This window comes from Ochlerotatus camptorhynchus, unplaced genomic scaffold (genome assembly GCF_037179485.1).
Source record: "Ochlerotatus camptorhynchus isolate MF236.1 unplaced genomic scaffold, CSIRO-AGI_Acam_v1.1 ptg000300l, whole genome shotgun sequence".
Taxonomy (NCBI): Eukaryota; Metazoa; Arthropoda; class Insecta; order Diptera; family Culicidae; genus Ochlerotatus; species Ochlerotatus camptorhynchus.
In genome coordinates this window covers 1,695,147-1,718,044 of record NW_027040788.1, presented here as the reverse complement: position 1 = coordinate 1,718,044, position 22,898 = coordinate 1,695,147, and positions in this window count along the sequence as shown.

Sequence of the window (22,898 nt, the reverse complement as noted above, 5' to 3'; positions counted from 1 at the left end):
ATCGAAATTTTCATACCCGGATTTCCCAGAATAAAATATTTCAAAATCCTTAATTTGTCGGCTGGTGGACCTTCCAATCCTTTAAATCACTTTATCTCGTTAAATATGGCTCTAATCGCAAAAAGAGGGGTGTTCAGATGATCGAAATTTTCATACCCGGATTTCCCAGAATAAAATATTATAAAATCTTTTATTTGTCGGCTGGTGGACCTTCCAAACCTTTAAATCGCTTTATCTCGTTAAATATGGCTCTAATCGCAAAAAGAGGGGTGTTCAGATGATCGAAATTTTCATACCCGGATTTCCCAGAATAAAATATTATAAAATCTTTTATTTGTCGGCTGGTGGACCTTCCAAACCTTTAAATCGCTTTATCTCGTTAAATATGGCTCTAATCGCAAAAAGAGGGGTGTTCAGATGATCGAAATTTTCATACCCGGATTTCCCAGAATAAAATATTTCAAAATCCTTAATTTGTCGGCTGGTGGACCTTCCAATCCTTTAAATCACTTTATCTCGTTAAATATGGCTCTAATCGCAAAAAGAGGGGTGTTCAGATGATCGAAATTTTCATACCCGGATTTCCCAGAATAAAATATTATAAAATCTTTTATTTGTCGGCTGGTGGACCTTCCAAACCTTTAAATCGCTTTATCTCGTTAAATAAGGCTCTAATCGCAAAAAGAGGGGTGTTCAGATGATCGAAATGTTCATACCCGGATTTCCCAGAATAAAATATTATAAAATCTTTTATTTGTCGGCTGGTGGACCTTCCAAACCTTTAAATCGCTTTATCTCGTTAAATATGGCTCTAATCGCAAAAAGAGGGGTGTTCAGATGATCGAAATTTTCATACCCGGATTTCCCAGAATAAAATAATACAAAATCCTTTATTTGTCGGCTGGTGGACCTTCCAAACCTTTAAATCGCTTTATCTCGTTAAATATGGCTCTAATCGCAAAAAGAGGGGTGTTCAGATGATCGAAATTTTCATACCCGGATTTCCCAGAATAAAATATTTCAAAATCCTTAATTTGTCGGCTGGTGGATCTTCCAAACCTTTAAATCACTTTATCTCGTTAAATAAGGCTCTAATCGCAAAAAGAGGGGTGTTCAGATGATCGAAATTTTCATACCCGGATTTCCCAGAATAAAATATTATAAAATCTTTTATTTGTCGGCTGGTGGACCTTCCAAACCTTTAAATCGCTTTATCTCGTTAAATAAGGCTCTAATCGCAAAAAGAGGGGTGTTCAGATGATCGAAATTTTCATACCTGGATTTCCCAGAATAAAATATTTCAAAATCCTTAATTTGTCGGCTGGTGGATCTTCCAAACCTTTAAATCACTTTATCTCGTTAAATAAGGCTCTAATCGCAAAAAGAGGGGTGTTCAGATGATCGAAATTTTCATACCCGGATTTCCCAGAATAAAATATTATAAAATCTTTTATTTGTCGGCTGGTGGACCTTCCAAACCTTTAAATCGCTTTATCTCGTTAAATATGGCTCTAATCGCAAAAAGAGCGGTGTTCAGATGATCGAAATTTTCATACCCGGATTTCCCAAAATAAAATATTACAAAATCCTTTATTTGTCGGCTGGTGGACCTTCCAAACCTTTAAATCGCTTTATCTCGTTAAATAAGGCTCTAATCGCAAAAAGAGGGGTGTTCAGATGATCGAAATTTTCATACCCGGATTTCCCAGAATAAAATATTATAAAATCTTTTATTTGTCGGCTGGTGGACCTTCCAAACCTTTAAATCGCTTTATCTCGTTAAATATGGCTCTAATCGCAAAAAGAGGGGTGTTCAGATGATCGAAATTTTCATACCCGGATTTCCCAGAATAAAATATTTCAAAATCCTTAATTTGTCGGCTGGTGGACCTTCCAAACCTTTAAATCGCTTTATCTCGTTAAATATGGCTCTAATCGCAAAAAGAGGGGTGTTCAGATGATTGAATTTTTCATACCCGGATTTCCCAGAATAAAATATTATAAGATCTTTTATTTGTCGGCTGGTGGACCTTCCAAACCTTTAAATCGCTTTATCTCGTTAAATATGGCTCTAATCGCAAAAAGAGGGGTGTTCAGATGATCGAAATTTTCATACCCGGTTTTCCCAGAATAAAATATTATAAAATCTTTTATTTGTCGGCTGGTGGATCTTCCAAACCTTTAAATCGCTTTATCTCGTTAAATAAGGCTCTAATCGCAAAAAGAGGGGTGTTCAGATGATCGAAATTTTCATACCCGGATTTCCCAGAATAAAATATTATAAAATCTTTTATTTGTCGGCTGGTGGACCTTCCAAACCTTTAAATCGCTTTATCTCGTTAAATATGGCTCTAATCGCAAAAAGAGGGGTGTTCAGATGATCGAAATTTTCATACCCGGATTTCCCAGAATAAAATATTTCAAAATCCTTAATTTGTCGGCTGGTGGACCTTCCAAACCTTTAAATCGCTTTATCTCGTTAAATAAGGCTCTAATCGCAAAAAGAGGGGTGTTCAGATGATCGAAATGTTCATACCCGGATTTCCCAGAATAAAATATTATAAAATCTTTTATTTGTCGGCTGGTGGACCTTCCAAACCTTTAAATCGCTTTATCTCGTTAAATAAGGCTCTAATCGCAAAAAGAGGGGTGTTCAGATGATCGAAATGTTCATACCCGGATTTCCCAGAATAAAATATTATAAAATCTTTTATTTGTCGGCTGGTGGACCTTCCAAACCTTTAAATCGCTTTATCTCGTTAAATATGGCTCTAATCGCAAAAAGAGGGGTGTTCAGATGATCGAAATTTTCATACCCGGATTTCCCAGAATAAAATAATACAAAATCCTTTATTTGTCGGCTGGTGGACCTTCCAAACCTTTAAATCACTTTATCTCATTAAATAAGGCTCTAATCGCAAAAAGAGGGGTGTTCAGATGATCGAAATTTTCATACCCGGATTTCCCAGAATAAAATATTTCAAAATCCTTAATTTGTCGGCTGGTGGATCTTCCAAACCTTTAAATCACTTTATCTCGTTAAATAAGGCTCTAATCGCAAAAAGAGGGGTGTTCAGATGATCGAAATTTTCATACCCGGATTTCCCAGAATAAAATATTATAAAATCTTTTATTTGTCGGCTGGTGGACCTTCCAAACCTTTAAATCACTTTATCTCGTTAAATAAGGCTCTAATCGCAAAAAGAGGGGTGTTCAGATGATCGAAATTTTCATACCCGGATTTCCCAGAATAAAATATTATAAAATCTTTTATTTGTCGGCTGGTGGACCTTCCAAACCTTTAAATCGCTTTATCTCGTTAAATAAGGCTCTAATCGCAAAAAGAGGGGTGTTCAGATGATCGAAATGTTCATACCCGGATTTCCCAGAATAAAATATTATAAAATCTTTTATTTGTCGGCTGGTGGACCTTCCAAACCTTTAAATCGCTTTATCTCGTTAAATATGGCTCTAATCGCAAAAAGAGAGGTGTTCAGATGATCGAAATTTTCATACCCGGATTTCCCAGAATAAAATATTTCAAAATCCTTAATTTGTCGGCTGGTGGACCTTCCATTCCTTTAAATCACTTTATCTCGTTAAATATGGCTCTAATCGCAAAAAGAGGGGTGTTCAGATGATCGAAATTTTCATACCCGGATTTCCCAGAATAAAATATTTCAAAATCTTTTATTTGTCGGCTGGTGGACCTTCCAAACCTTTAAATCGCTTTATCTCGTTAAATAAGGCTCTAATCGCAAAAAGAGGGGTGTTCAGATGATCGAAATGTTCATACCCGGATTTCCCAGAATAAAATATTATAAAATCTTTTATTTGTCGGCTGGTGGACCTTCCAAACCTTTAAATCGCTTTATCTCGTTAAATATGGCTCTAATCGCAAAAAGAGGGGTGTTCAGATGATCGAAATTTTCATACCCGGATTTCCCAGAATAAAATATTTCAAAATCCTTAATTTGTCGGCTGGTGGACCTTCCAATCCTTTAAATCACTTTATCTCGTTAAATATGGCTCTAATCGCAAAAAGAGGGGTGTTCAGATGATCGAAATTTTCATACCCGGATTTCCCAGAATAAAATATTATAAAATCTTTTATTTGTCGGCTGGTGGACCTTCCAAACCTTTAAATCGCTTTATCTCGTTAAATATGGCTCTAATCGCAAAAAGAGGGGTGTTCAGATGATCGAAATTTTCATACCCGGATTTCCCAGAATAAAATATTATAAAATCTTTTATTTGTCGGCTGGTGGACCTTCCAAACCTTTAAATCGCTTTATCTCGTTAAATATGGCTCTAATCGCAAAAAGAGGGGTGTTCAGATGATCGAAATTTTCATACCCGGATTTCCCAGAATAAAATATTTCAAAATCCTTAATTTGTCGGCTGGTGGACCTTCCAATCCTTTAAATCACTTTATCTCGTTAAATATGGCTCTAATCGCAAAAAGAGGGGTGTTCAGATGATCGAAATTTTCATACCCGGATTTCCCAGAATAAAATATTATAAAATCTTTTATTTGTCGGCTGGTGGACCTTCCAAACCTTTAAATCGCTTTATCTCGTTAAATAAGGCTCTAATCGCAAAAAGAGGGGTGTTCAGATGATCGAAATGTTCATACCCGGATTTCCCAGAATAAAATATTATAAAATCTTTTATTTGTCGGCTGGTGGACCTTCCAAACCTTTAAATCGCTTTATCTCGTTAAATATGGCTCTAATCGCAAAAAGAGGGGTGTTCAGATGATCGAAATTTTCATACCCGGATTTCCCAGAATAAAATAATACAAAATCCTTTATTTGTCGGCTGGTGGACCTTCCAAACCTTTAAATCGCTTTATCTCGTTAAATATGGCTCTAATCGCAAAAAGAGGGGTGTTCAGATGATCGAAATTTTCATACCCGGATTTCCCAGAATAAAATATTTCAAAATCCTTAATTTGTCGGCTGGTGGATCTTCCAAACCTTTAAATCACTTTATCTCGTTAAATAAGGCTCTAATCGCAAAAAGAGGGGTGTTCAGATGATCGAAATTTTCATACCCGGATTTCCCAGAATAAAATATTATAAAATCTTTTATTTGTCGGCTGGTGGACCTTCCAAACCTTTAAATCGCTTTATCTCGTTAAATAAGGCTCTAATCGCAAAAAGAGGGGTGTTCAGATGATCGAAATTTTCATACCTGGATTTCCCAGAATAAAATATTTCAAAATCCTTAATTTGTCGGCTGGTGGATCTTCCAAACCTTTAAATCACTTTATCTCGTTAAATAAGGCTCTAATCGCAAAAAGAGGGGTGTTCAGATGATCGAAATTTTCATACCCGGATTTCCCAGAATAAAATATTATAAAATCTTTTATTTGTCGGCTGGTGGACCTTCCAAACCTTTAAATCGCTTTATCTCGTTAAATATGGCTCTAATCGCAAAAAGAGCGGTGTTCAGATGATCGAAATTTTCATACCCGGATTTCCCAAAATAAAATATTACAAAATCCTTTATTTGTCGGCTGGTGGACCTTCCAAACCTTTAAATCGCTTTATCTCGTTAAATAAGGCTCTAATCGCAAAAAGAGGGGTGTTCAGATGATCGAAATTTTCATACCCGGATTTCCCAGAATAAAATATTATAAAATCTTTTATTTGTCGGCTGGTGGACCTTCCAAACCTTTAAATCGCTTTATCTCGTTAAATATGGCTCTAATCGCAAAAAGAGGGGTGTTCAGATGATCGAAATTTTCATACCCGGATTTCCCAGAATAAAATATTTCAAAATCCTTAATTTGTCGGCTGGTGGACCTTCCAAACCTTTAAATCGCTTTATCTCGTTAAATATGGCTCTAATCGCAAAAAGAGGGGTGTTCAGATGATTGAATTTTTCATACCCGGATTTCCCAGAATAAAATATTATAAGATCTTTTATTTGTCGGCTGGTGGACCTTCCAAACCTTTAAATCGCTTTATCTCGTTAAATATGGCTCTAATCGCAAAAAGAGGGGTGTTCAGATGATCGAAATTTTCATACCCGGATTTCCCAGAATAAAATATTATAAAATCTTTTATTTGTCGGCTGGTGGATCTTCCAAACCTTTAAATCGCTTTATCTCGTTAAATAAGGCTCTAATCGCAAAAAGAGGGGTGTTCAGATGATCGAAATTTTCATACCCGGATTTCCCAGAATAAAATATTATAAAATCTTTTATTTGTCGGCTGGTGGACCTTCCAAACCTTTAAATCGCTTTATCTCGTTAAATATGGCTCTAATCGCAAAAAGAGGGGTGTTCAGATGATCGAAATTTTCATACCCGGATTTCCCAGAATAAAATATTTCAAAATCCTTAATTTGTCGGCTGGTGGACCTTCCAATCCTTTAAATCACTTTATCTCGTTAAATATGGCTCTAATCGCAAAAAGAGGGGTGTTCAGATGATCGAAATTTTCATACCCGGATTTCCCAGAATAAAATATTATAAAATCTTTTATTTGTCGGCTGGTGGACCTTCCAAACCTTTAAATCGCTTTATCTCGTTAAATAAGGCTCTAATCGCAAAAAGAGGGGTGTTCAGATGATCGAAATGTTCATACCCGGATTTCCCAGAATAAAATATTATAAAATCTTTTATTTGTCGGCTGGTGGACCTTCCAAACCTTTAAATCGCTTTATCTCGTTAAATATGGCTCTAATCGCAAAAAGAGGGGTGTTCAGATGATCGAAATTTTCATACCCGGATTTCCCAGAATAAAATAATACAAAATCCTTTATTTGTCGGCTGGTGGACCTTCCAAACCTTTAAATCACTTTATCTCATTAAATATGGCTCTAATCGCAAAAAGAGGGGTGTTCAGATGATCGAAATTTTCATACCCGGATTTCCCAGAATAAAATATTTCAAAATCCTTAATTTGTCGGCTGGTGGATCTTCCAAACCTTTAAATCACTTTATCTCGTTAAATAAGGCTCTAATCGCAAAAAGAGGGGTGTTCAGATGATCGAAATTTTCATACCCGGATTTCCCAGAATAAAATATTATAAAATCTTTTATTTGTCGGCTGGTGGACCTTCCAAACCTTTAAATCACTTTATCTCGTTAAATAAGGCTCTAATCGCAAAAAGAGGGGTGTTCAGATGATCGAAATTTTCATACCCGGATTTCCCAGAATAAAATATTATAAAATCTTTTATTTGTCGGCTGGTGGACCTTCCAAACCTTTAAATCGCTTTATATCGTTAAATATGGCTCTAATCGCAAAAAGAGGGGTGTTCAGATGATCGAAATTTTCATACCCGGATTTCCCAGAATAAAATATTATAAAATCTTTTATTTGTCGGCTGGTGGACCTTCCAAACCTTTAAATCGCTTTATCTCGTTAAATATGGCTCTAATCGCAAAAAGAGGGGTGTTCAGATGATCGAAATTTTCATACCCGGATTTCCCAGAATAAAATATTTCAAAATCCTTAATTTGTCGGCTGGTGGACCTTCCATTCCTTTAAATCACTTTATCTCGTTAAATATGGCTCTAATCGCAAAAAGAGGGGTGTTCAGATGATCGAAATTTTCATACCCGGATTTCCCAGAATAAAATATTTCAAAATCTTTTATTTGTCGGCTGGTGGACCTTCCAAACCTTTAAATCGCTTTATCTCGTTAAATAAGGCTCTAATCGCAAAAAGAGGGGTGTTCAGATGATCGAAATGTTCATACCCGGATTTCCCAGAATAAAATATTATAAAATCTTTTATTTGTCGGCTGGTGGACCTTCCAAACCTTTAAATCGCTTTATCTCGTTAAATATGGCTCTAATCGCAAAAAGAGGGGTGTTCAGATGATCGAAATTTTCATACCCGGATTTCCCAGAATAAAATAATACAAAATCCTTTATTTGTCGGCTGGTGGACCTTCCAAACCTTTAAATCACTTTATCTCATTAAATATGGCTCTAATCGCAAAAAGAGGGGTGTTCAGATGATCGAAATTTTCATACCCGGATTTCCCAGAATAAAATATTTCAAAATCCTTAATTTGTCGGCTGGTGGATCTTCCAAACCTTTAAATCACTTTATCTCGTTAAATAAGGCTCTAATCGCAAAAAGAGGGGTGTTCAGATGATCGAAATTTTCATACCCGGATTTCCCAGAATAAAATATTATAAAATCTTTTATTTGTCGGCTGGTGGACCTTCCAAACCTTTAAATCGCTTTATCTCGTTAAATAAGGCTCTAATCGCAAAAAGAGGGGTGTTCAGATGATCGAAATTTTCATACCCGGATTTCCCAGAATAAAATATTTCAAAATCCTTAATTTGTCGGCTGGTGGATCTTCCAAACCTTTAAATCACTTTATCTCGTTAAATAAGGCTCTAATCGCAAAAAGAGGGGTGTTCAGATGATCGAAATTTTCATACCCGGATTTCCCAGAATAAAATATTATAAAATCTTTTATTTGTCGGCTGGTGGACCTTCCAAACCTTTAAATCGCTTTATCTCGTTAAATATGGCTCTAATCGCAAAAAGAGCGGTGTTCAGATGATCGAAATTTTCATACCCGGATTTCCCAAAATAAAATATTACAAAATCCTTTATTTGTCGGCTGGTGGACCTTCCAAACCTTTAAATCGCTTTATCTCGTTAAATATGGCTCTAATCGCAAAAAGAGGGGTGTTCAGATGATCGAAATTTTCATACCCGGATTTCCCAGAATAAAATATTATAAAATCCTTTATTTGTCGGCTGGTGGACCTTCCAAACCTTTAAATCGCTTTATCTCGTTAAATATGGCTCTAATCGCAAAAAGAGGGGTGTTCAGATGATCGAAATTTTCATACCCGGATTTCCCAGAATAAAATATTTCAAAATCCTTAATTTGTCGGCTGGTGGACCTTCCAAACCTTTAAATCGCTTTATCTCGTTAAATATGGCTCTAATCGCAAAAAGAGGGGTGTTCAGATGATTGAATTTTTCATACCCGGATTTCCCAGAATAAAATATTATAAGATCTTTTATTTGTCGGCTGGTGGACCTTCCAAACCTTTAAATCGCTTTATCTCGTTAAATATGGCTCTAATCGCAAAAAGAGGGGTGTTCAGATGATCGAAATTTTCATACCCGGATTTCCCAGAATAAAATATTATAAAATCTTTTATTTGTCGGCTGGTGGATCTTCCAAACCTTTAAATCGCTTTATCTCGTTAAATAAGGCTCTAATCGCAAAAAGAGGGGTGTTCAGATGATCGAAATTTTCATACCCGGATTTCCCAGAATAAAATATTATAAAATCTTTTATTTGTCGGCTGGTGGACCTTCCAAACCTTTAAATCGCTTTATCTCGTTAAATAAGGCTCTAATCGCAAAAAGAGGGGTGTTCAGATGATCGAAATTTTCATACCCGGATTTCCCAGAATAACATATTATAAAATCTTTTATTTGTCGGCTGGTGGACCTTCCAAACCTTTAAATCGCTTTATCTCGTTAAATATGGCTCTAATCGCAAAAAGAGGGGTGTTCAGATGATCGAAATTTTCATACCCGGATTTCCCAGAATAAAATATTTCAAAATCCTTAATTTGTCGGCTGGTGGACCTTCCAAACCTTTAAATCGCTTTATCTCGTTAAATATGGCTCTAATCGCAAAAAGAGGGGTGTTCAGATGATTGAATTTTTCATACCCGGATTTCCCAGAATAAAATATTATAAGATCTTTTATTTGTCGGCTGGTGGACCTTCCAAACCTTTAAATCGCTTTATCTCGTTAAATATGGCTCTAATCGCAAAAAGAGGGGTGTTCAGATGATCGAAATTTTCATACCCGGATTTCCCAGAATAAAATATTATAAAATCTTTTATTTGTCGGCTGGTGGACCTTTCAAACCTTTAAATCGCTTTATCTCGTTAAATATGGCTCTAATCGCAAAAAGAGGGGTGTTCAGATGATCGAAATTTTCATACCCGGATTTCCCAGAATAAAATATTACAAAATCCTTTATTTGTCGGCTGGTGGACCTTCCAAACCTTTAAATCGCTTTATCTCGTTAAATAAGGCTCTAATCGCAAAAAGAGGGGTGTTCAGATGATCGAAATTTTCATACCCGGATTTCCCAGAATAAAATATTATAAAATCTTTTATTTGTCGGCTGGTGGACCTTTCAAACCTTTAAATCGCTTTATCTCGTTAAATATGGCTCTAATCGCAAAAAGAGGGGTGTTCAGATGATCGAAATTTTCATACCCGGATTTCCCAGAATAAAATATTATAAAATCTTCTATTTGTCGGCTGGTGGACCTTCCAAACCTTTAAATCGCTTTATCTCGTTAAATATGGCTCTAATCGCAAAAAGAGGGGTGTTCAGATGATCGAAATTTTCATACCCGGATTTCCCAGAATAAAATATTAAAAAATCTTTTATTTGTCGGCTGGTGGACCTTCCAAACCTTTAAATCGCTTTATCTCGTTAAATAAGGCTCTAATCGCAAAAAGAGGGGTGTTCAGATGATCGAAATTTTCATACCCGGATTTCCCAGAATAAAATATTATAAAATCTTTTATTTGTCGGCTGGTGGACCTTCCAAACCTTTAAATCGCTTTTTCTCGTTAAATATGGCTCTAATCGCAAAAAGAGGGGTGTTCAGATGATCGAAATTTTCATACCCGGATTTCCCAGGATAAAATATTATAAAATCTTTTATTTGTCGGCTGGTGGACCTTCCAAACCTTTAAATCGCTTTATCTCGTTAAATATGGCTCTAATCGCAAAAAGAGGGGTGTTCAGATGATCGAAATTTTCATACCCGGATTTCCCAGAATAAAATATTTCAAAATCCTTTATTTGTCGGCTGGTGGACCTTCCAAACCTTTAAATCGCTTTATCTCGTTAAATATGGCTCTAATCGCAAAAAGAGGGGTGTTCAGATGATCGAAATTTTCATACCCGGATTTCCCAGAATAAAATATTATAAAATCTTTTATTTGTCGGCTGGTGGACCTTCCAAACCTTTATATCGCTTTATCTCGTTAAATATGGCTCTAATCGCAAAAAGAGGGGTGTTCAGATGATCGAAATTTTTATACCCGGATTTCCCAGAATAAATTATTTCAAAATCCTTTATTTTTCGGCTGGTGGATCTTCCAAACCTTTAAATCGCTTTATCTCGTTAAATATGGCTCTAATCGCAAAAAGAGGGGTGTTCAGATGATCGAAATTTTCATACCCGGATTTCCCAGAATAAAATATTTCAAAATCCTTTATTTGTCGGCTGGTGGACCTTCCAAACCTTTATATCACTTTATCTCGTTAAATATGGCTCTAATCGCAAAAAGAGGGGTGTTCAGATGATCAAAATTTTTATACCCGGATTTCCCAGAATAAAATATTATAAAATCTTTTATTTGTCGGCTGGTGGACCTTCCAAACCTTTAAATCGCTTTATCTCGTTAAATATGGCTCTAATCGCAAAAAGAGGGGTGTTCAGATGATCGAAATTTTCATACCCGGATTTCCCAGAATAAAATATTTCAAAATCCTTTATTTGTCGGCTGGTGGACCTTCCAAACCTTTATATCACTTTATCTCGTTAAATATGGCTCTAATCGCAAAAAGAGGGGTGTTCAGATGATCAAAATTTTTATACCCGGATTTCCCAGGATAAAATATTATAAAATCTTTTATTTGTCGGCTGGTGGACCTTCCAAACCTTTAAATCGCTTTATCTCGTTAAATATGGCTCTAATCGCAAAAAGAGGGGTGTTCAGATGATCGAAATTTTCATACCCGGATTTCCCAGAATAAAATATTTCAAAATCCTTTATTTGTCGGCTGGTGGACCTTCCAAACCTTTATATCACTTTATCTCGTTAAATATGGCTCTAATCGCTAAAAGAGGGGTGTTCAGATGATCGAAATTTTCATACCCGGATTTCCCAGAATAAAATATTAAAAAATCTTTTATTTGTCGGCTGGTGGACCTTCCAAACCTTTAAATCGCTTTATCTCGTTAAATAAGGCTCTAATCGCAAAAAGAGGGGTGTTCAGATGATCGAAATTTTCATACCCGGATTTCCCAGAATGAAATATTATAAAATCCTTTATTTGTCGGCTGGTGGACTTTCCAAACCTTTATATCGCTTTATCTCGTTAAATATGGCTCTAATCGCAAAAAGAGGGGTGTACAGATGATCGAAATTTTCATACCCGGATTTCCCAGAATAAAATATTACAAAATCCTTTATTTGTCGGCTGATGGACCTTCCAAACCTTTAAATCGCTTTATCTCGTTAAATATGGCTCTAATCGCAAAAAGAGGGGTGTTAAGATGATCGAAATTTTCATATCCGGATCTCCTAGAATAAAATATTTCAAAATCTTTTATTTGTCGGCTGGTGGACCTTCCAAACCTTTAAATCGCTTTATCTCGTAAAATATGGCTCTTATCGCAAAAAGAGGGGTGTTCAGATGATCGAAATTTTCATACCCGGATTTCCCAGAATAAAATATTTCAAAATCCTTAATTTGTCGGCTGGTGGACCTTCCAAACCTTTAAATCGCTTTATCTCGTTAAATATGGCTCTAATCGCAAAAAGAGGGGTGTTCAGATGATCGAAATTTTCATACCCGGATTTCCCAGAATAAAATATTACAAAAATAAAAAAAAATATTACCTTCCAAACCTTTAAATCGCTTTATCTCGTTAAATATGGCTCTAATCGCAAAAAGAGGGGTGTTCAGATGATCGAAATTTTCATACCCGGATTTCCCAGAATAAAATATTATAAAATCTTTTATTTGTCGGCTGGTGGACCTTCCAAACCTTTATATCGCTTTATCTCGTTAAATATGGCTCTAATCGCAAAAAGAGGGGTGTTCAGATGATCGAAATTTTTATACCCGGATTTCCCAGAATAAAATATTTCAAAATCTTTTATTTGTCGGCTGGTGGACCTTCCAAACCTTTAAATCGCTTTATCTCGTTAAATATGGCTCTAATCGCAAAAAGAGGGGTGTTCAGATGATCGAAATTTTCATACCCGGATTTCCCAGAATAAAATATTACAAAAATAAAAAAAAATATTACCTTCCAAACCTTTAAATCGCTTTATCTCGTTAAATATGGCTCTAATCGCAAAAAGAGGGTTGTTCCCGGATTTCCCAGGATAAAATATTATAAAATCTTTTATTTGTCGGCTGGTGGACCTTCCAAACCTTTATATCGCTTTATCTCGTTAAATAAGGCTCTAATCGCAAAAAGAGGGGTGTTCAGATGATCAAAATTTTCATACCCGGATTTCCCAGAATAAAATATTTCAAAATCTTTTATTTGTCGGCTGGTGGACCTTCCAAACCTTTAAATCGCTTTATCTCGTTAAATATGGCTCTAATCGCAAAAAGAGGGGTGTTCAGATGATCGAAATTTTCATACCCGGATTTCCCAGAATAAAATATTACAAAAATAAAAAAAAATATTACCTTCCAAACCTTTAAATCGCTTTATCTCGTTAAATATGGCTCTAATCGCAAAAAGAGGGGTGTTCAGATGATCGAAATTTTCATACCCGGATTTCCCAGAATAAAATATTATAAAATCTTTTATTTGTCGGCTGGTGGACCTTCCAAACCTTTATATCGCTTTATCTCGTTAAATAAGGCTCTAATCGCAAAAAGAGGGGTGTTCAGATGATCGAAATTTTTATACCCGGATTTCCCAGAATAAAATATTTCAAAATCCTTTATTTGTCGGCTGGTGGACCTTCCAAACCTTTAAATCGCTTTATCTCGTTAAATATGGCTCTAATCGCAAAAAGAGGGGTGTTCAGATGATCGAAATTTTCATACCCGGATTTCCCAGAATAAAATATTACAAAAATAAAAAAAAATATTACCTTCCAAACCTTTAAATCGCTTTATCTCGTTAAATATGGCTCTAATCGCAAAAAGAGGGGTGTTCAGATGATCGAAATTTTCATACCCGGATTTCCCAGAATAAAATATTATAAAATCTTTTTTTTGTCGGCTGGTGGACCTTCCAAACCTTTAAATCGCTTTATCTCGTTAAATATGGCTCTAATCGCAAAAAGAGGGGTGTTCAGATGATCAAAATTTTCATACCCGGATTTCCCAGAATAAAATATTTCAAAATCTTTTATTTGTCGGCTGGTGGACCTTCCAAACCTTTAAATCGCTTTATCTCGTTAAATATGGCTCTAATCGCAAAAAGAGGGGTGTTCAGATGATCGAAATTTTCATACCCGGATTTCCCAGAATAAAATATTTCAAAATCCTTTATTTGTCGGCTGGTGGACCTTCCAAACCTTTAAATCGCTTTATCTCGTTAAATATGGCTCTAATCGCAAAAAGAGGGGTGTTCAGATGATCGAAATTTTCATACCCGGATTTCCCAGAATAAAATATTTCAAAATCCTTTATTTGTCGGCTGGTGGACCTTCCAAACCTTTATATCACTTTATCTCGTTAAATATGGCTCTAATCGCAAAAAGAGGGGTGTTCAGATGATCAAAATTTTTATACCCGGATTTCCCAGAATAAAATATTATAAAATCTTTTATTTGTCGGCTGGTGGACCTTCCAAACCTTTATATCGCTTTATCTCGTTAAATATGGCTCTAATCGCAAAAAGAGGGTTGTTCCCGGATTTCCCAGGATAAAATATTATAAAATCTTTTATTTGTCGGCTGGTGGACCTTCCAAACCTTTATATCGCTTTATCTCGTTAAATATGGCTCTAATCGCAAAAAGAGGGGTGTTCAGATGATCGAAATTTTTATACCCGGATTTCCCAGAATAAAATATTTCAAAATCCTTTATTTGTCGGCTGGTGGACCTTCCAAACCTTTAAATCGCTTTATCTCGTTAAATATGGCTCTAATCGCAAAAAGAGGGGTGTTCAGATGATTGATATTTTCCTACCCGGATTTCCCAAAATAAAATATTACAAAATCTTTTATTTATCGGCTGGTGGATCTTCCAAACCTTTAAATCGCTTTATCTCGTTAAATATGGCTCTAATCGCAAAAAGAGGGTTGTTCCCGGATTTCCCAGGCTAAAATATTATAAAATCTTTTATTTGTCGGCTGGTGGACCTTCTAAACCTTTATATCGCTTTATCTCGTTAAATATGGCTCTAATCGCAAAAAGAGGGGTGTTCAGATGATCGAAATTTTCATACCTGGATTTCCCAGTATGAAATATTTCAAAATCCTTTATTTGTCGGCTGGTGGACCTTTCAAACCTTTAAATCGCTTTATCTCGTTAAATATGGCTCTAATCGCAAAAAGAGGGGTGTACAGATGATCGAAATTTTCATACCCGGATTTCCCAGAATAAAATATTTCAAAATCTTTTATTTGTCGGCTGGTGGACCTTCCAAACCTTTAAATCGCTTTATCTCGTTAAATATGGCTCTAATCGCAAAAATAGGGGTGTACAGATGATCGAAATTTTCATACCCGGATTTCCCAGAATAAAATATTTCAAAATCTTTTATTTGTCGGCTGGTGGACCTTCCAAACCTTTAAATCGCTTTATCTCGTTAAATATGGCTCTAATCGCAAAAAGAGGGGTGTTCAGATGATCGAAATTTTTATACCCGGATTTCCCAGAATAAATTATTTCAAAATCCTTTATTTTTCGGCTGGTGGATCTTCCAAACCTTTAAATCGCTTTATCTCGTTAAATATGGCTCTAATCGCAAAAAGAGGGGTGTTCAGATGATCGAAATTTTCATACCCGGATTTCCCAGAATAAAATATTTCAAAATCCTTTATTTGTCGGCTGGTGGACCTTCCAAACCTTTATATCACTTTATCTCGTTAAATATGGCTCTAATCGCAAAAAGAGGGGTGTTCAGATGATCAAAATTTTTATACCCGGATTTCCCAGAATAAAATATTATAAAATCTTTTATTTGTCGGCTGGTGGACCTTCCAAACCTTTAAATCGCTTTATCTCGTTAAATATGGCTCTAATCGCAAAAAGAGGGGTGTTCAGATGATCGAAATTTTCATACCCGGATTTCCCAGAATAAAATATTTCAAAATCCTTTATTTGTCGGCTGGTGGACCTTCCAAACCTTTATATCACTTTATCTCGTTAAATATGGCTCTAATCGCAAAAAGAGGGGTGTTCAGATGATCAAAATTTTTATACCCGGATTTCCCAGGATAAAATATTATAAAATCTTTTATTTGTCGGCTGGTGGACCTTCCAAACCTTTAAATCGCTTTATCTCGTTAAATATGGCTCTAATCGCAAAAAGAGGGGTGTTCAGATGATCGAAATTTTCATACCCGGATTTCCCAGAATAAAATATTTCAAAATCCTTTATTTGTCGGCTGGTGGACCTTCCAAACCTTTATATCACTTTATCTCGTTAAATATGGCTCTAATCGCAAAAAGAGGGGTGTTCAGATGATCAAAATTTTTATACCCGGATTTCCCAGAATAAAATATTATAAAATCTTTTATTTGTCGGCTGGTGGACCTTCCAAACCTTTAAATCGCTTTATCTCGTTAAATATGGCTCTAATCGCAAAAAGAGGGGTGTTCAGATGATCGAAATTTTCATACCCGGATTTCCCAGAATAAAATATTTCAAAATCCTTTATTTGTCGGCTGGTGGACCTTCCAAACCTTTATATCACTTTATCTCGTTAAATATGGCTCTAATCGCAAAAAGAGGGGTGTTCAGATGATCAAAATTTTTATACCCGGATTTCCCAGGATAAAATATTATAAAATCTTTTATTTGTCGGCTGGTGGACCTTCCAAACCTTTAAATCGCTTTATCTCGTTAAATATGGCTCTAATCGCAAAAAGAGGGGTGTTCAGATGATCGAAATTTTCATACCCGGATTTCCCAGAATAAAATATTTCAAAATCCTTTATTTGTCGGCTGGTGGACCTTCCAAACCTTTATATCACTTTATCTCGTTAAATATGGCTCTAATCGCAAAAAGAGGGGTGTTCAGATGATCAAAATTTTTATACCCGGATTTCCCAGGATAAAATATTATAAAATCTTTTATTTGTCGGCTGGTGGACCTTCCAAACCTTTATATCACTTTATCTCGTTAAATATGGCTCTAATCGCTAAAAGAGGGGTGTTCAGATGATCGAAATTTTCATACCCGGATTTCCCAGAATAAAATATTAAAAAATCTTTTATTTGTCGGCTGGTGGACCTTCCAAACCTTTAAATCGCTTTATCTCGTTAAATAAGGCTCTAATCGCAAAAAGAGGGGTGTTCAGATGATCGAAATTTTCATACCCGGATTTCCCAGAATGAAATATTATAAAATCCTTTATTTGTCGGCTGGTGGACTTTCCAAACCTTTATATCGCTTTATCTCGTTAAATATGGCTCTAATCGCAAAAAGAGGGGTGTACAGATGATCGAAATTTTCATACCCGGATTTCCCAGAATAAAATATTACAAAATCCTTTATTTGTCGGCTGATGGACCTTCCAAACCTTTAAATCGCTTTATCTCGTTAAATATGGCTCTAATCGCAAAAAGAGGGGTGTTAAGATGATCGAAATTTTCATATCCGGATCTCCTAGAATAAAATATTTCAAAATCTTTTATTTGTCGGCTGGTGGACCTTCCAAACCTTTAAATCGCTTTATCTCGTAAAATATGGCTCTTATCGCAAAAAGAGGGGTGTTCAGATGATCGAAATTTTCATACCCGGATTTCCCAGAATAAAATATTTCAAAATCCTTAATTTGTCGGCTGGTGGACCTTCCAAACCTTTAAATCGCTTTATCTCGTTAAATATGGCTCTAATCGCAAAAAGAGGGGTGTTCAGATGATTGATATTTTCCTACCCGGATTTCCCAAAATAAAATATTACAAAATCTTTTATTTATCGGCTGGTGGATCTTCCAAACCTTTAAATCGCTTTATCTCGTTAAATATGGCTCTAATCGCAAAAAGAGGGTTGTTCCCGGATTTCCCAGGCTAAAATATTATAAAATCTTTTATTTGTCGGCTGGTGGACCTTCTAAACCTTTATATCGCTTTATCTCGTTAAATATGGCTCTAATCGCAAAAAGAGGGGTGTTCAGATGATCGAAATTTTCATACCTGGATTTCCCAGTATGAAATATTTCAAAATCCTTTATTTGTCGGCTGGTGGACCTTTCAAACCTTTAAATCGCTTTATCTCGTTAAATATGGCTCTAATCGCAAAAAGAGGGGTGTACAGATGATCGAAATTTTCATACCCGGATTTCCCAGAATAAAATATTTCAAAATCTTTTATTTGTCGGCTGGTGGACCTTCCAAACCTTTAAATCGCTTTATCTCGTTAAATATGGCTCTAATCGCAAAAATAGGGGTGTACAGATGATCGAAATTTTCATACCCGGATTTCCCAGAATAAAATATTTCAAAATCTTTTATTTGTCGGCTGGTGGACCTTCCAAACCTTTAAATCGCTTTATCTCGTTAAATATGGCTCTAATCGCAAAAAGAGGGGTGTTAAGATGATCGAAATTTTCATATCTGGATATCCTAGAATAAAATATTTCAAATTTTTTTATTTGTCGGCTGGTGGACCTTCCAAACCTTTAAATCGCTTTATCTCGTTAAATATGGCTCTAATCGCAAAAGGAGGGGTGTACAGATGATCGAAATTTTCATACCCGGATTTCCCAGAATAAAATATTTCAAAATCTTTTATTTGTCGGCTGATGGACCTTCCAAACCTTTAAATCGCTTTATCTCGTTAAATATGGCTCTAATCGCAAAAAGAGGGGTGTTAAGATGATCGAAATTTTCATATCCGGATCTCCTAGAATAAAATATTTCAAAATCTTTTATTTGTCGGCTGGTGGACCTTCCAAACCTTTAAATTGCTTTATCTCGTTAAATATGGCTCTAATCGCAAAAAGAGGGGTGTTCAGATGATCGAAATTTTCATACCCGGATTTCCCAGAATGAAATATTTCAAAATCCTTTATTTGTCGGCTGGTGGACTTTCCAAACCTTTATATCGCTTTATCTCGTTAAATATGGCTCTAATCGCAAAAAGAGGGGTGTTCAGATGATCGAAATTTTCATACCCGGATTTCCCAGAATGAAATATTATAAAATCCTTTATTTGTCGGCTGGTGGACTTTCCAAACCTTTATATCGCTTTATCTCGTTAAATATGGCTCTAATCGCAAAAAGAGGGGTGTACAGATGATCGAAATTTTCATACCCGGATTTCCCAGAATAAAATATTACAAAATCCTTTATTTGTCGGCTGGTGGACTTTCCAAACCTTTAAATCGCTTTATCTCGTTAAATATGGCTCTAATCGCAAAAAGAGGGGTGTTCAGATGATCGAAATTTTCATACCCGGATTTCCCAGAATGAAATATTATGAAATCCTTTATTTGTCGGCTGGTGGACTTTCCAAACCTTTATATCGCTTTATCTCGTTAAATATGGCTCTAATCGCAAAAAGAGGGGTGTTCAGATGATCGAAATTTTCATACCCGGATTTCCCAGAATGAAATATTTCAAAATCCTTTATTTGTCGGCTGGTGGACTTTCCAAACCTTTATATCGCTTTATCTCGTTAAATATGGCTCTAATCGCAAAAAGAGGGGTGTTCAGATGATCGAAATTTTCATACCCGGATTTCCCAGAATAAAATATTATAAAATCTTTTATTTGTCGGCTGGTGGACCTTCCAAACCTTTATATCGCTTTATCTCGTTAAATATGGCTCTAATCGCAAAAAGAGGGTTGTTCCCGGATTTCCCAGGATAAAATATTATAAAATCTTTTATTTGTCGGCTGGTGGACCTTCCAAACCTTTATATCGCTTTATCTCGTTAAATATGGCTCTAATCGCAAAAAGAGGGGTGTTCAGATGATCGAAATTTTTATACCCGGATTTCCCAGAATAAAATATTTCAAAATCCTTTATTTGTCGGCTGGTGGACCTTCCAAACCTTTAAATCGCTTTATCTCGTTAAATATGGCTCTAATCGCAAAAAGAGGGGTGTTCAGATGATTGATATTTTCCTACCCGGATTTCCCAAAATAAAATATTACAAAATCTTTTATTTATCGGCTGGTGGATCTTCCAAACCTTTAAATCGCTTTATCTCGTTAAATATGGCTCTAATCGCAAAAAGAGGGTTGTTCCCGGATTTCCCAGGCTAAAATATTATAAAATCTTTTATTTGTCGGCTGGTGGACCTTCTAAACCTTTATATCGCTTTATCTCGTTAAATATGGCTCTAATCGCAAAAAGAGGGGTGTTCAGATGATCGAAATTTTCATACCTGGATTTCCCAGTATGAAATATTTCAAAATCCTTTATTTGTCGGCTGGTGGACCTTTCAAACCTTTAAATCGCTTTATCTCGTTAAATATGGCTCTAATCGCAAAAAGAGGGGTGTACAGATGATCGAAATTTTCATACCCGGATTTCCCAGAATAAAATATTTCAAAATCTTTTATTTGTCGGCTGGTGGACCTTCCAAACCTTTAAATCGCTTTATCTCGTTAAATATGGCTCTAATCGCAAAAATAGGGGTGTACAGATGATCGAAATTTTCATACCCGGATTTCCCAGAATAAAATATTTCAAAATCTTTTATTTGTCGGCTGGTGGACCTTCCAAACCTTTAAATCGCTTTATCTCGTTAAATATGGCTCTAATCGCAAAAAGAGGGGTGTTAAGATGATCGAAATTTTCATATCTGGATATCCTAGAATAAAATATTTCAAATTTTTTTATTTGTCGGCTGGTGGACCTTCCAAACCTTTAAATCGCTTTATCTCGTTAAATATGGCTCTAATCGCAAAAGGAGGGGTGTACAGATGATCGAAATTTTCATACCCGGATTTCCCAGAATAAAATATTTCAAAATCTTTTATTTGTCGGCTGATGGACCTTCCAAACCTTTAAATCGCTTTATCTCGTTAAATATGGCTCTAATCGCAAAAAGAGGGGTGTTAAGATGATCGAAATTTTCATATCCGGATCTCCTAGAATAAAATATTTCAAAATCTTTTATTTGTCGGCTGGTGGACCTTCCAAACCTTTAAATTGCTTTATCTCGTTAAATATGGCTCTAATCGCAAAAAGAGGGGTGTTCAGATGATCGAAATTTTCATACCCGGATTTCCCAGAATGAAATATTTCAAAATCCTTTATTTGTCGGCTGGTGGACTTTCCAAACCTTTATATCGCTTTATCTCGTTAAATATGGCTCTAATCGCAAAAAGAGGGGTGTTCAGATGATCGAAATTTTCATACCCGGATTTCCCAGAATGAAATATTATAAAATCCTTTATTTGTCGGCTGGTGGACTTTCCAAACCTTTATATCGCTTTATCTCGTTAAATATGGCTCTAATCGCAAAAAGAGGGGTGTACAGATGATCGAAATTTTCATACCCGGATTTCCCAGAATAAAATATTACAAAATCCTTTATTTGTCGGCTGGTGGACTTTCCAAACCTTTAAATCGCTTTATCTCGTTAAATATGGCTCTAATCGCAAAAAGAGGGGTGTTCAGATGATCGAAATTTTCATACCCGGATTTCCCAGAATGAAATATTATGAAATCCTTTATTTGTCGGCTGGTGGACTTTCCAAACCTTTATATCGCTTTATCTCGTTAAATATGGCTCTAATCGCAAAAAGAGGGGTGTTCAGATGATCGAAATTTTCATACCCGGATTTCCCAGAATGAAATATTTCAAAATCCTTTATTTGTCGGCTGGTGGACTTTCCAAACCTTTATATCGCTTTATCTCGTTAAATATGGCTCTAATCGCAAAAAGAGGGGTGTTCAGATGATCGAAATTTTCATACCCGGATTTCCCAGAATGAAATATTATAAAATCCTTTATTTGTCGGCTGGTGGACTTTCCAAACCTTTATATCGCTTTATCTCGTTAAATATGGCTCTAATCGCAAAAAGAGGGGTGTACAGATGATCGAAATTTTCATACCCGGATTTCCCAGAATAAAATATTACAAAATCCTTTATTTGTCGGCTGGTGGACTTTCCAAACCTTTAAATCGCTTTATCTCGTTAAATATGGCTCTAATCGCAAAAATAAGGGTGTTCAGATGATCGAAATTTTCATACCGGGATTTCCCAAAATAAAATATTACAAAATCCTTTATTTGTCGGCTGGTGGACCTTCCAAACCTTTAAATCGCTTTATCTCGTTAAATATGGCTCTAATCGCAAAAGGAGGGGTGTACAGATGATCGAAATTTTCATACCCGGATTTCCCAGAATAAAATATTTCAAAATCTTTTATTTGTCGGCTGATGGACCTTCCAAACCTTTAAATCGCTTTATCTCGTTAAATATGGCTCTAATCGCAAAAAGAGGGGTGTTAAGATGATCGAAATTTTCATATCCGGATCTCCTAGAATAAAATATTTCAAAATCTTTTATTTGTCGGCTGGTGGACCTTCCAAACCTTTAAATCGCTTTATCTCGTAAAATATGGCTCTTATCGCAAAAAGAGGGGTGTTCAGATGATCGAAATTTTCATACCCGGATTTCCCAGAATAAAATATTTCAAAATCCTTAATTTGTCGGCTGGTGGACCTTCCAAACCTTTAAATCGCTTTATCTCGTTAAATATGGCTCTAATCGCAAAAAGAGGGGTGTTCAGATGATCGAAATTTTCATACCCGGATTTCCCAGAATAAAATATTACAAAAATAAAAAAAAATATTACCTTCCAAACCTTTAAATCGCTTTATCTCGTTAAATATGGCTCTAATCGCAAAAAGAGGGGTGTTCAGATGATCGAAATTTTCATACCCGGATTTCCCAGAATAAAATATTATAAAATCTTTTTTTTGTCGGCTGGTGGACCTTCCAAACCTTTAAATCGCTTTATCTCG